Source organism: Panthera onca, chromosome B2 (genome assembly GCF_046562875.1).
Source record: "Panthera onca isolate mPanOnc1 chromosome B2, mPanOnc1 haplotype 2, whole genome shotgun sequence".
Taxonomy (NCBI): Eukaryota; Metazoa; Chordata; class Mammalia; order Carnivora; family Felidae; genus Panthera; species Panthera onca.
In genome coordinates this window covers 51555463-51572921 of record NC_138343.1, presented here as the reverse complement: position 1 = coordinate 51572921, position 17459 = coordinate 51555463, and the positions used below count along the sequence as shown (strand labels likewise).

At 37.8% G+C, this 17459-nt stretch overlaps 1 protein-coding gene across 1 annotated transcript in view; it reads right to left on the bottom strand.

The window, feature by feature from the left end:
* TINAG (tubulointerstitial nephritis antigen) overlaps nt 1-17459 on the bottom strand; it is a 92478-nt gene that overhangs the window by 60936 nt on the left and 14083 nt on the right. The gene's annotated exons all lie outside the window — the stretch shown is intronic.

Genomic DNA, 17459 nt, shown 5'->3' with positions numbered 1-17459 from the left:
TTTCCTTTTGTTGTCTGATTGCTGATGCTAGAACTTCCAGCACTATATTAAACAGCAGCGGTGACAGTGGGCATCCCTGTCGTGTTCCTGATCTCAGGGAAAAAGCTCTCAGTTTTTCCCCGTTGAGGATGATGTTAGCTGTGGGCTTTTCATAAATGGCCTTTATGATCTTTAAGTATGTTCCTTCTATCCCGACTTTCTCAAGGGTTTTTATTAAGAAAGGGTGCTGGATTTTGTCAAAGGCCTTTTCTGCATCGATTGACAGGATCATATGGTTCTTCTCTTTTTTTTTGTTAATGTGATGTATCACGTTGATCGATTTGCGAATGTTGAACCAGCCCTGCATCCCAGGAATGAATCCCACTTGATCATGGTGAATAATTCTTTTTATATGCTGTTGAATTCGATTTGCTAGTATCTTATTAAGAATTTTTGCATCCATATTCATCAGGGATATTGGCCTGTAGTTCTCTTTTTTTACTGGGTCTCTGTCTGGTTTAGGAATCAAAGTAATACTGGCTTCATAGAATGAGTCTGGAAGTTTTCCTTCCCTTTCTATTTCTTGGAATAGCTTGAGAAGGATAGGTATTATCTCTGCTTTAAATGTCTGGTAGAACTCCCCTGGGAAGCCATCTGGTCCTGGACTCTTATTTGTTGGGAGATTTTTGATAACCGATTCAATTTCTTCGCTGGTTATGGGTCTGTTCAAGCTTTCTATTTCCTCCTGATTGAGTTTTGGAAGAGTGTGGGTGTTTAGAAATTTGTCCATTTCTTCCAGGTTGTCCAATTTGCTGGCATATAATTTTTCATAGTATTCCCTGATAATTGTTTGTATCTCTGAGGGATTGGTTGTAATCATTCCATTTTCATTCATGATTTTATCTATTTGGGTCATCTCCCTTTTCTTTTTGAGAAGCCTGGCTAGAGGTTTGTCAATTTTGTTTATTTTTTCAAAAAACCAACTCTTGGTTTCGTTGATCTGCTCTACAGTTTTTTTAGATTCTATATTGTTTATTTCTGCTCTGATCTTTATTATTTCTCTTCTTCTGCTGGGTTTAGGCTGCCTTTGCTGTTCTGCTTCTATTTCCTTTAGGTGTGCTGTTAGATTTTGTATTTGGGATTTTTCTTGTTTCTTGAGATAGGCCTGGATTGCAATGTATTTTCCTCTCAGGACTGCCTTCGCTGCATCCCAGAGCGTTTGGATTGTTGTATTTTCATTTTCGTTTGTTTCCATATATGTTTTAATTTCTTCTCTAATTGCCTGGTTGACCCACTCATTCGTTAGTAGGGTGTTCTTTAACCTCCATGCTTTTGGGGGTTTTCCAGACTTTTTCCTGTGGTTGATTTCAAGCTTCATAGCATTGTGGTCTGAAAGTATGCATGGTATAATTTCAATTCTTGTAAACTTATGAAGGGCTGTTTTGTGACCCAGTATATGATCTATCTTGGAGAATGTTCCATGTGCACTCGAGAAGAAAGTATATTCTGTTGCTTTGGGATGCAGAGTTCTAAATATATCTGTCAAGTCCATCTGATCCAATGTATCATTCAGGGCCCTTGTTTCTTTATTGACCGTGTGTCTAGATGATCTATCCATTTCTGTAAGTGGGGTGTTAAAGTCCCCTGCAATGACCACATTCTTATCAATAAGGTTGCTTATGTTTATGAGTAATTGTTTTATATATCTGGGGGCTCGGGTATTTGGCGCATAGACATTTATAATAGTTAGCTCTTCCTGGTGGATAGACCCTGTGATTATTATATAATGCCCTTCTTCATCTCTTGTTACAGCCTTTAATTTAAAGTCTAGTTTGTCTGATATAAGTATGGCTACTCCAGCTTTCTTTTGGCTTCCAGGAGCATGATAAATAGTTCTCCATCCCCTCACTCTCAATCTAAAGGTGTCCTCAGATCTAAAATGAGTCTCTTGTAGACAGCAAATAGATGGGTCTTGTTTTTTTATCCATTCTGATACCCTATGTCTTTTAGTTGGCGCATTTAATCCATTTACATTCAGTGTTATTATAGAAAGATACGGGTTTAGAGTCATTGTGATGTCTGTATGTTTTATGCTTGTAGTGATGTCTCTGGTACTTTGTCTCACAGGATCCCCCTTAGGATCTCTTGTAGGGCTGGTTTCGTGGTGACAAATTCCTTCAGTTTTTGTTTGTTTGGGAAGACCTTTATCTCTCCTTCTATTCTAAATGACAGACTTGCTGGATAAAGGATTCTCGGCTGCATATTTTTTCTGTTTAGCACACTGTAGATATCGTGCCAAGCCTTTCTGGCCTGCCAAGTTTCAAAGGAGAGATCAGTCACGAGTCTTATAGGTCTCCCTTTATATGTGAGGGCACGTTTATCCCTTGCTGCTTTCAGAATTTTCTCTTTATCCTTGTATTTTGCCAGTTTCACTATGATATGTCGTGCAGAAGATCGATTCAAGTTACGTCTGAAGGGAGTTCTCTGTGCCTCTTGGATTTCAATGCCTTTTTCCTTCCCCAGTTCAGGGAAGTTCTCAGCTATAATTTGTTCAAGTACCCCTTCAGCACCCTTCCCTCTCTCTTCCTCCTCTGGGATACCAATTATGCGTATATTATTTTTTTTTAGTGTATCACTTAGTTCTCTAATTTTCCCCTCATACTCCTGGATTTTTTTATCCCTCTTTCTTTCAGCTTCCTCTTTCTCCATAACTTTATCTTCTAGTTCACCTATTCTCTCCTCTGCCTCTTCAAGCCGAGCCATCGTGGATTCCATTTTGTTTTGCAATTCGTTTAAAGCGTTTTTCAACTCCTCGTGACTGTTCCTTAGTCCCTCGATCTTTGTGGCAAGAGATTCTCTGCTGTCCTGTATACTGTTTTCAAGCCCAGCGATTAATTTTATGACTATTATTCTAAATTCACTTTCTGTTATATTATTTAAATCCTTTTTGATCAGTTCATTAGCTGTTGTTATTTCCTGGAGATTCTTCTGAGGGGAATTCTTCCGTTTGGTCATTTTGGAGAGTCCCTGGCGTGGTGAGGACCTGCAGTGCACTTCCCCTGTGCTGTGGTGTATAACTGGAGTTAGTGGGCGGGGCCGCAGTCCGACCCGATGTCTGCCCCCAGCCCACTGCTGGGGCCACAGTCAGACTGGTGTGTGCCTTCTCTTCCCCTCTCCTAGGGGCGGGATTCACTGTGGGGTGGCGTGTCCCGTCTGGGCTACTTGCCCACTGCCAGGCTTGTGTTGCTGGGGATCTGGCGTATTAGCTGGGGTGGGTAGGCAAGGTGCACGGGGGCTGGAGGGGCAGGCTTAGCTCGCTTCTCCTTAGGTGATCCACTTCAGGAGGAGCCCTGTGGCAGCGGGAGGGAGTCAGATCCGCTGCCGGAGGTTTGGCTCCGCAGAAGCACAGAGTTGGGTGTTTGCGCGGAGCGAGCACGTTCTCTGGCAGGAACTGGTTCCCTTTGGGATTTTGGCTGGGGGATGGGCGGGGGAGATGGCGCTGGCGCCTTTGTTCCCCGCCAAGCTGAGCTCTGCCGTCCGGGGGCTCAGCAGCTCTCCCTCCCTTTGTCCTCCAGCCTTCCCGCTTTCCGCGCAGAGCTGTTAACTTATGACCTCCCAGACGCTAAGTCGCGCTTGCTGTGGGAACACAGTCCGTCCGGCCCCTCCGCTTTTGCCAGCCAGACTCGGGGGCTCTGCTTGGCCGGCGAGCCGCCCCTCCGCCCTGGCTCCCTCCCGCCAGTCCGTGGAGCGCGCACCGCCTCGCCGCCCTTCCTACCCTCTTCCGTGGGCCTCTCGTCTGCGCTTGACTCCGGAGACTCCCTTCTGCTAATCCTCTGGCGGTTTTCTGGGTTCTTTAGGCAGGTGTAGGTGGAATCTAAGTGATCGGCAGGACGCGCTGTGAGCCCCGCGTCCTCCTACGCCGCCATCTTCCGGCCTCATGACCTTTATGTTCTTATTTTTTAATTGTTTTATTCTATTTTACTTTCTTTATTTTATTTTATCCTATTTTAGTATTTAATTTTTTTTTTAATTTTAACTAGGTTTTTCCTTTCTCTTTTTTCTCTGTTCTGTCAAGTTGCTCTCAACAAGCAGACCAAAACACACCTAGGATCTTGCATCCTTTATTTGATTTATTTGTGATTTTTTTTAATTTTTAAATTTTAATTTTATTATTTTTTTTTCTTCCTCCAAAGTGAAAAGATGGAGGAATTCACCCCAAAAGAAAGAACAGGAAGGGGGCATCTGGGTGGCTGAGTTGGTTAAGCATCCAACTTCAGCTCAGGTCATGATCTCGCAGATTGTGGGTTTGAGCCCTGTGCCAGGCTCCATGCTGATTGTTCAGAGACTGGAGCCTGCTTCAAATTCTCCCTCTCTCTCTGCCCATCCCCCCATTTCTATCTCTCTATCAAAAATAAATAAACATTAAAAAAAAAAAAGAAAGAACAGGAAGAAATGACAGCCATGTATTTAATCAATACTGATATAAGTAAGAAGTCTGAATTGGAATTTAAAACCACGATTATAAGAGTACTAGCTGGAGTTAAAAAAAGCATAGATGACACCAGAGAATCCCTTTCTTTGGAGATAAAAGAACTACAAGCTAGTCATGCCAAAATTAAACATGCTGTAACCAAGATTCAATCTCTAATGGATGCCATGACAGCGAGGATGGCAAAATAGAGCAGTTAGTCAGTGATATAGAAGATGAAATTATGGAAAATAATGAAGCAGAAAAGAGGGAAACAAAGGAAAAAGATCAATATACAAGACTTAGAGAACACAGTGACTTATTAAAAATGAATAGCATTTGAATCATAGGAGTCCCAGAGAAGACAGAGAGAGGAAAAGGGGGAAAAGGTTTACATGAGCAAACTATAGCTGGAAACTTTCCTAATCAGGAAAAGGGTACAGACATCAAAATCCAAGGAGCACAGAGAACTCCCATTAGATTCAACAAAAACTAACCATCATCAAGGCATATCATAATCAAATCCACAAAATACACAGACAAGGAAAGAATTACAAAGGCAGCAAGGGAAAAAAGTCCTCAACCTACAAGGGAAGACAGATAAGGTTTGCAGTAGACCTATCCACAGAAACTTGGCAGGCCAGAAAGGAGTGGCAGGATGTATTCAATGTGCTGAATCAGAAAAATATGCAGCCAAGAATTCTTTATCCAACAAGGCTGTCATTCAGAATAGAAGGAAAGATAGAGTTTCCCAAACAAAAATTAAAGAAGTTCATGACCACTAAACTAGCCCTGCAAGAAATTTTAAGGGGAACTCTTTGAATGGAGAAAAACAAAACAAGACAAAGACCAGAAGACTAGAAAGCACCAGAGAACCAACTCTACAGGTGACACAATGGCACTAAATTCATATCTTTGAATAATCACTCTGAATGTAAATGCACTAAATGTTCCAATCAAAAGACATAGAGTATCAGGATGGATAAAAAAAAACAAAAACGATAACAATGACAAAAAACAAAAAAACCACAACCTGTCTGTATGCTGCCTGCAAAAGACTCATTTTAGACATAAAGACACCTGCAGATTGAAAGTAAGGGGATGCAGAGCCATCTATCATGCTAACGGATGTCAAAAGAAAGCTGGAGTAGCCATACTTATATCAGAAAAACTAGATTTTAGAATAAAGACTGTAATAAAAGATGAAGAAGGGCATTATATCATAATTAAGAGGTCTATCCACCAAGAAGATCTAACAATTGTAAATATTTATGCACCCAACTTGATAGCATGCAAATATATAAATCAATTAATCACAAACATAAAGAAACTCATTGACATTAATACCATAATAGTAGGGGACTTCAATACCCCACTTACTACAACAAACAGATCATCTAGGCAGAAAATCAACAAAGATATAATGTCTTTGAATGACACACTGGACCAGATGGACTTAACAGATATATTTAGAACATTCCATCCTAAAGCAGCAGAATGCACATTTTTCTCAAGTGCACATGAAACATTCTCCAGAATAGATCACATACTGGGTCACAAATCAGCCCTCAACAAGTACAAAAAAGATCAATATTGTACCATGTGTATTTTCAGACCATAATGCTATGAAACTTGAAATCAACCACAAGCAAAAAAAAATTGGAAAGACCATAAATACTTGGAGATTAAAGACATCCTACTAAAGAATGAATAGGTTAGCCAAGAAATTAAAGAGGAAATTAAAAAGTACATGGAAGCCAATGAAAACAAGAACACAGCAGTCCGAAACCTCTGGTGTGAAGCAAAGGCAGTCATAGGAGGGAAGTATATAGCAATCTAGGCCTTCCTAAAGAAGGAATAAAGGTCTCAAATACACAATCTAATGTTATACCTAATGGAGCCGGGAAAAGAACAACAAATAAAGCCCAAAACCAGAAGAAGAAGGGACATAATGATTAGAACAGAAATCAATGATATCGAAATCAAATAAAAGAAAAAAACAGTAGGACACATCCATAAAAACAGGAGCTTGTTCATTGAAGGAATTAACAAAATTGATAAACCCCTAGCCAGACTGGTCAAAAAGGAAAAGGAAAGGACCCAAATAAATTAAATCACAAATGAAAGGGGAGAGATCACAACCAACACCAAAGAAATACAAACAATAATAAGAAACTATTATAAGCAATAATATGACAACAAATTGGGCAATCTGGAAGAAATGGACAAATTCCTAGAAACATATAAACTACTAAAATTGAAATAGGAAGAAGTAGAAAATGTGAAGAGACACATAACCAGTAAAGAAATTGAACCAGTAATCAAAAATCTCCCACCAAACAAGAGTTCAGGGTTTGACAGCTTTCCAGGGGAATTCTACCAAACATTTTAAGAAGAGTTAATACCTATTCATTTGAAACTGTTCCAAAAAATATAAAAGGAAGGAAAACTTCCAAAGTCATTCTATGAGACAGGCATTACTTTGATTCCAAAACCAGTCAAAGACTCCACTAAAAAGGAGAATTACAGACCAATTTCCCTCATGCACATATTTGCAAAAATTCTTACCAAGATACTAGCAAATAAAATCCAACAATACATTAAAAGAATTATTCACCACAATCAAGTGGGATTTATTCCTGGGCTGCAAGGTGATTCAATATCAACAAATCAATCAACATGATACATCACATTAATAAAAGAATTAATGCTTCTTTCTGCTTCTTTTTCAACAGAAACAGAAAAAGCATTTGACAAAATACAGCATCCTTTCTTTGTAAAAATCCTCAAGAAGTTAGGGATAGAAGGAATAAACCTCAAGATCAGAAAGGCCATATACAAAAGACCTTCAGCTAATATCCTCCTCAATGGGCAAATACTATGAGCTTCCTGATAGGTCAGGAACACGACAGCGATGTTCACTCTCACCACTGTTGCTCAACATATTGTTGGAAGTCCTAGCCTCAGCAATCAGACAACAAAAAGAAAGAAAAGGCATCCATATCATAGAGGAAGAAATTACACTTTCACTCTTCACAGATGACATGATACTCAACATGGAAAACCCAAAAGACTCCACCAAAAAACTGCTAGAACTGATACATGAATTCAGCAAAGTCACCGGATACAAAATCAATGTACAGAAATTGGTTGCATTTCTACATATCGGTAATGAAGCAGGAGAAAATCAAGAAATCAATCCAATTTACAATTGTACCAAAAACCATAAAATATCTAGCAATAAAGTAACCAAAGAGATAAAAGATCTGTACCCTGAAAACAATAGAAAGCTCATGAAAGAATCTGAAGAAGACACAAAGAAATGGGAAAGAATTCAATGCTCATAGATAGGAAGAACAAATATTGTTAAAGTGTCTATACAACCAAAGCAATCTATACATTCAATGCAACACCAGCATTCTTCACAGAACTAGAAAAAACAATTCTAAAAATTTGTATGGAATCAGAAAAGACTCCAAATGGGCAAAGTAATGTTGAAAAAAAGAACCAAACCTGGAAGCATCACAATCTGGACTTCAAGCTGTATTACAAAGCTGTAATTATTCAGACAGTATGGTACTTGCACAAAAACAGACAAACATATCAATGGAACAGAATAGAAAAACCAGAAATGGAGCCACAAACATATGGTCAACTAATCTTTGACAAAGCAGGAAAGAATATCCAATGGGAAAAAGACGGTCTCTTCAGCAAATGGTGTTGGGAAAACTGGACAGTGACATGCATAAGAATGAACCTGGACCACTTTCTTACACCATACACAAAAATAAACTCAAAATAAATGAGAGACTTAAGTGTGAGACAGAAAACCATCAAATCCTAAAGAAGAAAACAGGTAACAACCTCTTTGACCTAGGCCACAGCAACTTCTTACTAGACATGTCTCCAGAGGCAAGAGAAACAAAAGCAAAAATGAACTATTGGGACAAATCTTCTGCAAGACAAAACCTTCTGCACAGTAAAGGAAACAATCAACAAAACTAAAAGGCAACCAAAGGAATGGGGGAAGATATTTTCAAATGACATATCAGATAAAGGGTTAATATCCAAAATCTGTACAGAACTTATCAAACTCAATATCCCCAAAAAACCAAATAATTCAGTGAAAAAATGGGCAAAAGACATGAACAGACACTTTTCCAAAGAAGACATCTAGATGGCTAACAGACACATGAAAAGATGCTCATCATCTCATCACTCATCATCAGGGAAATACAACATCACTCATCATCAGGGAAATACAAATCAAAACCACAATGAGATGCTACCTCATACCTGTAGGATGGCTAAAATTAACAACTTGGGAAACGAACAAGTGTTGGCAAGGATGCAGAGAAAGGGGAACACTTTTTCACTCCTGGTGGGAATGCAAACTGGTACAGCCACTCTGGAGAACAATATGGAGGTTCCTCAAAAAATTAAAAATAAAACCACCCTATGACCCAGCAATTGCACTACTTGGTATTTATCCAAAGGATACAAAAATGCATATTTGAAGAGGCACATTCACTCCGATGTTTATAGCAGCACTATCAAAAATAGCCAAAGTATGGAAAGAGCCCAAATGTCTATTGACTGATGAATGAATAAAGAAGATACGGGGTGTACAGGGTGTGTGTGTGTGTGTGTGTGTGTGTGTGTGTGTGTGTGTGTGTGTGTATACTGTATATACATATATATATACATACACATACAGTGGAATATTAGTTGGCGATCAAAAAGAATGAAATCTTGCCATTTGCAACAACATGAATGGAACTAGAATGTATTATAATAAGCAAGATAAGTCAGAGAAAGATAAATATCACATGATTTCACTCATACGTGGAATTTAAGAAACAAAATAGATGAATATGGGTGCCTGGGTGGCTCAGTCCATTAAGCGTCCAATTCTTGGTTTCAGTTCAGGTCATGCTCTCATGGTTTGGAGTTCAAGATCCATGCCAGGCTCTGTGCTGACAGCATTGAGCCTGCTTGGGAGTCTCTCCCCACCACTTTCTCTCTGCCCCACCCCCGCTTGCGCTCTCTCTCTCTCTCTCTCACTCAAAATAAATAAACAAACATTAAAAAAAAATTTAAAAAGAAAAGAAACAAAACAGATGAACATAGGGTAAGGGAAGGAAAAATAAGATAAAAACAGAGAAGGAGTCAAGCCAGAAGAGACTCACAAATACAGAGAACAAACTGAGGGGTGCAGGAGGGTGCTGGGTGGGGGGATGGGCTAAATAGGTGATGGGCATTAAGGGGGGGCACTTGTTAGGATGAGCACTGGATGTCATATGTAAGTGATGAATCACTAAATCTGCTCCTGAAACCATTATTACACTCTATGTTAACTACCTTGGATTTGAATAAAATTTTAAGATAATACTAATTGTCAATCTTCCTCAATAAAATAAGGCAATAGAGAAATAACAAGCAAAATGACATTTTTATTGAAAACATATTTACCAACCCACTAAGCCAGATCCAATTCATAAAGCTCACCTATTGGATCTTTCAGAAATTTATCACTTATTTACTATTGCTTTTCCAAAGAATAAGCCAGTAGGCTTTGAAGATCAACAGGCAAATACTATCTTACAATTTTATTTGCCTTATGATATCAGCTAATCTGATGTAATAAGCAAAAAGCAAATTTTTTATCCCATTATTCCATGATTATTGCATGTCTGTAATGTAAAAGTGTTTTTAAGGGCTTATAAACTAAGGTAGGCATCAGAGAATAATAACTTTTAGGAATTGATAATAGAGGTTGAGCTTTAACAAATGCTAATTTTTTTTTTGTTAAAGGATGCTTAATAAAGCAAAAAAAGCAAGACTATCAGCTGTGAGTGACAGAAATTTCAAAGTGACAGTGGCTTAAATAAGATAGAAATTTATTTTTAAAAATATTTACACTTTTGCAAGTGGGCATTTTTAAATTTTTTAACTGTAATGATGAAAAAGTTTCGGTCATAATATAGCTATTTTTTAAATTAACATTAGTCAAATTTGAAGTTAAATTTGAACGGTCTCCCTGCTTCAATATTTCTATGTAAAGTTAAAAATTAAAGATCTTGTGAACAAATACAAAAGTCAAATGCAATGGTGAACACTGGAGAATTTTTTATAGTATTTCCTGCATTTAACTGAATCAAAATCTCTGAAAGAGTAATGCAAACATAATCACAGACCAGCTTGAGAACACTCTAGTCAAATTCTAGACATTCTGGACATTCTTACTAGGAGCCCATATCTCTACAATATCCACTATGTGAGTTACTGCCTCTATTTCTGGCTGCACTTTCCTCCACTTAAATTTGGATAATCAGAGTGATCTGAGAATCAAAAGAAGGCAACAGAGAATATCATTTTGTTCTGACCTTCACAATCCAAGGCCATGAATACCAAGAAATTTCCTCTAAACTATTTGATGTTGGAGAGGATAGGCAAATTTTCTGGTTGCTAACAGCAAAATGAATTTTTCAACTTTAGCAATATTTGTCATCAGTCCTTTAACTCTGGAAGAATTAGCTTGGATATTTCTCTAGTTTCTATTTATACGGTAATTTATTTAGTGATCTACTTATAAATATCAGTATTCCTTGATAACACTATGGAGGTAGTGCTAATTCTCCAATCCTCCCCCTTTCCATAGGATTCCCTTCATTCAGAGAAATAACAACTTTAGAGGTGCCTGAGTGGTTCAGTCGGTTAAGCGTCCAACTTTGGTTCAGGTCATGATCTCACATCTGTGGGTTCAAGCTTCACATCGGGGCTCTGTGCTGACATCTCAGAGCCTGGAGCCTGCTTCGGATTCTGTGCCTCCCTCTCTCTCTGCCCTTCCCCTGCTCATGCTTGCTCTCTCTCTCTCTGTCTCTCTCTCTCTCTCAAAAATAAACATTAAAAATTTTTTAAAAAGAAAAAGAAATAACAGTTTTAGCTCATCACGTGCAGGTCACAAAAATGACTGCCTTCCCTAGCCCCCCGTTGGCTTCTAGGCATGTCCCCTTACTAAGTTCTGTCCTTATGGGATATAAGCCTAAGAGTCATCGGCAGTTTCTGAGAATTTTCTTTCAGAGATAAATGATACTTCACTTTTACTTCTTTTTATTGATCTTTTTTATTTTCCTGCTAGCAGAAATTAGACATGGAGAAGCCTTCTTGAATGATTACATGGCCTTGGATAGAAACACTCTAGAAAACAGAACAAGAAAGAAGAAGCCTGGGTATCCAACACCATGGAGTGCAATTCTAGAGGAAGACCACCCATTTCCAGATTTGCTGGTGATAGGTCAATTTCCATGATATTTAAGCCACTATCCTTTTGAATTTTTGTCATTCTCAGATGAGTTTAATCATAATTATAATAGCACACATAACAGACATTAAAGTTGCCACAACAGTCCCATATTTCACTGAAGCCAGGACATTATCAAATGTAAGAAGCATCCCAATTTCAGAGGTGCAAAAAAGTGAAGAAAATAAGCATCTAGAAATTGATGAACTATGATACTTCCTAAAATGAGTTTCTTAGAACACTAATTTTGGGGAATTGTAATAGATAATTATAAAAGAAGGAGTTGGTTAATCTAACAGTTCTGAGAAACACCGGTTTTGAAAATTAAATAGATTTTTTTCTCATTACCTTTTTTTTTTACAAGCTACCTAAGTGCTGTGAGACTCTAGGAAATGGAAATAACATGCATGATTTTAAATGCCCATGACCCAATGCAAAGTATTTTATCTTATTTCATTTCATTTCACATCATTTTGCTTGTGAAGCAGAGCAAAGAACGTGCTCTGGGAAGAAGCACAGAATGGACTAGATAACCCAGGTTTGAGGGTAACCCAGAGAGCAGGTGCTTGCTCTACCAACACACCAGATCGCCTCAGGAATCTACTCTTGTGACAGCACCAAATATTTATTCACAAGGAGGGAGAAATAAATTTTCACATTTCTTTTTGGAGAGCTGCCTTGCAGTGATCAATTCAGCCTCCCAGTGTTGTTCGAGTCACATTCAATTATATCACAGTGTTACACACCAGATTGTAACTAGCACAGAAAAATAAAACTGAGAACTAAAAACTCAAAAAGTGACTTGAGAGATAAGACACTCATTCTACCACAAGTTCAGCTGAATAAGGAGGGAGGCAGTATGCGTATTTTCTAAAGTTTCTCGAAGGCTGTGGGGTTCCATTCTGAGACGGAGGGAAAGGAAGGAGACATAAGCACATGCTTTGGTGCTCTTTGAATTTTAAAACTCTTAATTTGGAGACAGAAAGAACTGGCATCCTAATCTGTCCCAGGCTCTTTACCTACATAGATGAGACGATTCTGAGATGAACTGAGGAAAATATACATGTAAACAGACTCCACCAGATAGATATCTGGCCGTGCCCCTCTTATGCAGCATCACTGACACCTGCATTTTACAGTTATTATTCAAGCCTGATGCCATTTGCCTATATTCATGTATGTGGGAGCTAACCATCATTTTTATGGGGCAAATGTTCATTTTCGTTTAAAATTATGGAAAGAACAAAAACATGTAACTCTGTTCTTCATGTTTCTAGATAGTGTTTCATTTTCTACAGAGGTTTCTGTTCACACAGGTGACAAACACTTCTGGAATCAAGTAGATTATTTTTAATGAAATAAAAAATTTCTATAGCCTATGAAGGGTTAAAAGCTACACTTCATTATATTCACTTTGATTTTTTTGCAAAGGTAATTCTCATCCCTCCAGTACTTGCTGTTGTTGAATATATTTCAGACAGGAAAAAACAAATTCCTCCTGTTATAACGAATCACTTAGAGAAATAAATCCAGTCAGTTAATACTGTGTTTTAGCTAGAATGGTCAGGTATCCAGATGATTAAGTAAATTTTCATTTCTCATTTCAGTGATTGGTGGCTTTAAAAGTTACTATATAAAATATTATTTTACTTTTAACTTCCAACAAACCATAGAGAAAGACATCGTTTTTCCTTTATTATTAATACCAACTAAAATACACCAAAATCATTTATATTGAATGACTGAGAAAAGATGTTATACTAGTAAGGTATAAGGTTCACAAAAAAATTTTTAAAACATCTATCATAACTTGGTTAACTTTATTGTTCTCCCTGGGGAATCAACAACAACAAAACTATTTAAAATTTTTTTGAACTATGCCAAGTATACAAATGAACTCTCAATTTCCCCATTTCTGTCTGAAAATACTATTTTTAAATCAAAATATTTGCAATATTTATAATAGAATATAATGCAATGAAGCTTCTTGAAGTTATCTCCCAAATTCAAAAGCACCTGGACATTATGTCTAGAAAAACAATCAGGTACAAAGCTGATGATTAGATCATATCAGATTAGATTAGATTTAATTTGACTTGATTTGATTTGATTTAGGAGCATAGTAGAAAAATTTTCAGGTTCACCAGAAATATGTAAACTCCAATAGGGCCAATATTTCCAGAACTACACCTTTTCTTTATGAAATAAAAATCTCCAAGTGATGAAGTTTTGGATAACTTTTTCTTATGAAATTGACCCTACTCTTCTCCCATGGTTAAACTAAAGGAGAAAGAACAACTTTATACAGTATAGAATAACATTTCTGTTATATATGCAATATAGTATATAATAACTACTTCTCTTTCAGAATTCATGGCTTCTTACAACTGTTATGAGCAAGGTAGTACTGCTGTCATTATTTCAAAGAGGAGAAAATGGAGACAATAAGTGAAGGAGCCAGATTGAGACCCAAGTACACTGGCTCCAAAGCTCATGTTCATCATGTTTGGTGTATGGAATGGTGCCCACATGGGTAAACACACTGGCTTACTCGTGCCTATTAACAGACTTCAATAGTGATGTTTCTGCTGGCTCAAAAGGACCTCAGCCATTGCCAGCTTTGCATACAGTCATAATAGCTGGTTGTTTCCATTGTTTGCTTTCTGAGACACTGAGAAAGTTCTAATTTATCCCTAAATGTACTTCTGCTCTAGTGTGAATTTTCAGAAGGAAAATATAATGCACAATTTCACAAATTTATTTGACCACAGATGGGACATCTTTTAACTTATTGTTTTAAAGTTTATTTATTTATTTTGAGAGAGAAAGAGGTGGGGAGGGGCAGAGAGAGAATCCCAAGCAGGCTCTGCACTGACAGTGCAGGGATGGAACTCACAAACCACCAGATCATGACCTGAGCTGAGATCAAGTCAGATGCTTGGGGCGCCTGGGTGGTTCAGTTGGTTAAATGTCTGACTTGGGCTCAGGTCACGATCTCACGGTTTGTGAGTTCAAGCCCCACATCGAACTCTGGGCTGACAGCCTGGAGCCTGCTTCAGAATCTGTGCCTCCTTCTCTCTCTGCCCCTTCCCCACTCTCACTCTGTCTCTCTCTCTCTCTCTCCTCTCTCTCTCTCTCTCAAAAATAAATAAGCATTAAAAATTAAAAAAAAAAAAAAAGAGTCAGATGCTTAACCATCTGAGCCACCCAAATGCCACCAGATGGTACATCTTTACTCCCAATCTTGGAAGATTGGTGGTCCATGGAACAAATGTCAAGAAATATTGAAATAAGGGTCAAGCTGTGTCACAGCCTGCTTTATACTACAAGGAGACAAAAGACTCAATGGGCAGAATTTGAAGTTCTTGTGGGGAGCTTTCTGATGGCCAGCTTCCAATCAGTCACATTGTGATTCTATTCATACAACATACACAGCTTCAATGGACTGCCAGAGAATTGTTGATTCATCTAATCGTTCATAAAATTTTTAGTGTAGAACCATTATGAACAGAACTGTTCCATCAAGGTATTGCTTTGAACAATACCAATCTAAGAAAAACATCAAGAAAAAAAAATAAAAATATGCATGCATTCACCAGCCAGCTTTTGTTGACCTGACATCAAACATAATTAATTCTAATGTGGGTGAAGTGAGTCTTTCTCAACACCAAGGAGTTGTATGGTCTAAACTGCCTTCTTTCTTTCCCTTTTTCACTTCCTCCCATCTACTCTGACTGTACCCAGAGAAAACAGTAAGTTTATGTTTTCTTCTGTCTGTCCTCACTTAAGATTGCCATCCAGGAAGGGCTCCCTAAAACCCTGAAGCTAACTTTTTCCAATCCTACACTCTCAACATCTTTTTATTCTTCATTGTTACTAACCACACTCTACAAATATTCATTTGAATTGAATAAGCTCCTATAGATTAAACAAATTTTGCATATTTATGTGATCATGGAACACTCTGCACAATGCCTACTGGCATTTCTCTAACTCGCGCTCAGCAGACACATTATGGGAATAGTGGATTAAACCAAGGAATGAAACCAGGAATCCAGCCAGGGAACAGAAGAGCCTTCCCAGAAACCAGGAATGACTCATTGCTCATCTGTTCCACCCTGGAAAAAGAATTTTATAAACCCTAACTCTCATTCAGGTAAAACTGTCAAGGAAAGGAAGTTTTGGGAGTGGGGATGCAGTGGAGTTTCTTACTAAAATCATTCGCACTATTGGCAACTGCCTACTCTAGCTCTACCCATAGATCATCCTATGTTGAAAATGATATTAAAAAATATATATCTGGGAAAGGTAGTGGGGGGGGGGAAGTTATCCAGAAGCATATCCACAAAGAAAAAAATTCAATTCATTGTACTCAGAGGCAGGTTGATGTCTTGAGGTATTTTCTAGGTAGTCACCAGACTGAGAATCGACATATTTTGTAGCTCTTTCTGCAGCAACCAATTCAACTCAGTTCACTTCCTAGAAGTACTTGTTATATTTCTGATTTTCTTCCATATCCATATATTAGGACACCTCCAACACTTGGAAACTTTTTGAAAGGCCCTCAGTCCTCAAGCTACTACACCCTAGAAATAAGAAGCTATTTCCTTACCTTACATCATGAGTGGGTAATGGAACTCTTACAGATCAGCCAGATTTTCCTTATTGCTTTCCTGGAATAAGCTGGCAACTGTGTTCCATTAATTCAGAGCATTGGGCAATTTTAATTCTCCCAAAGTACTAATCATTAAGATTTTTCATGTAAATATCTCCACAACGATTTTTATGCAAACAAATCCCCAGCAACTAATAAATGAATTAGAATTAGATTTCCTTTTCTATACTGTGGTGAGTGGCAACTTGGGAAAGGAACACAACTCATGTCTAGAATATAAAATATTCCAAGTTGCAAAAATTAAATCTTAAAAAGGAAATGTTAGAAATAATACAGAGAAAATGTATATAGACACCCAAATGAGTATTTGACTGACTAGAGCCCTTAATAAAAGCAAGCGATAAAACAATCCTTATAAAAGGAATGAATTTATTCTTTCTTGAATAATAATGCCTCTTTTTTTCCCCCAGATGGTGATAAATTAAAAAAAAAGCAGCCAGAAAAAAAATAAATAACACTTCCAACTGATCATAGAATTAGGTCACTAAAAACCATGAATCTGAGCCACATCTCTAAAGATTTTGTATCTTACTCATTCTAGGAAAGATCCAAAAGTATCTCTACAGCTGATCATTTCATCAAGTTAGCTCTGCTTTTTGTTATTTTGAACCTGAGCTGGCCAAAGCTAACTGATTCTACTGGAACTTTAAGGGACAATTTGGGGGCCCAGATATTTTAAGATGGCTTGTCTCTGCAATTTAAGTAATTCTGTGGTGGCTTTTCACTTCTCCCAATCTCAGTGTGACTTAACCTCCCTCAATCTCACTTTTCTTGTCTTTAAAATGTAGATAATCATAGTACCCACCTCATCAAGCTGCTGAGGAAATTAGAGGAGATAACGTATGATAGTGTTTATAAGAACGTTTAACACACGACTACTCAATACATGGTGGCTATTTTGATCTTTTCTGATGTTGGTTATAATTTAGTAGAACCCATTTGTGGAATTTGAATTGGTATAGGAACTCAGGGGACCACATCTCTTGAAAGCAAAGTACATTAAATGCTTCATGAGAAACCTGTGGATTTACACC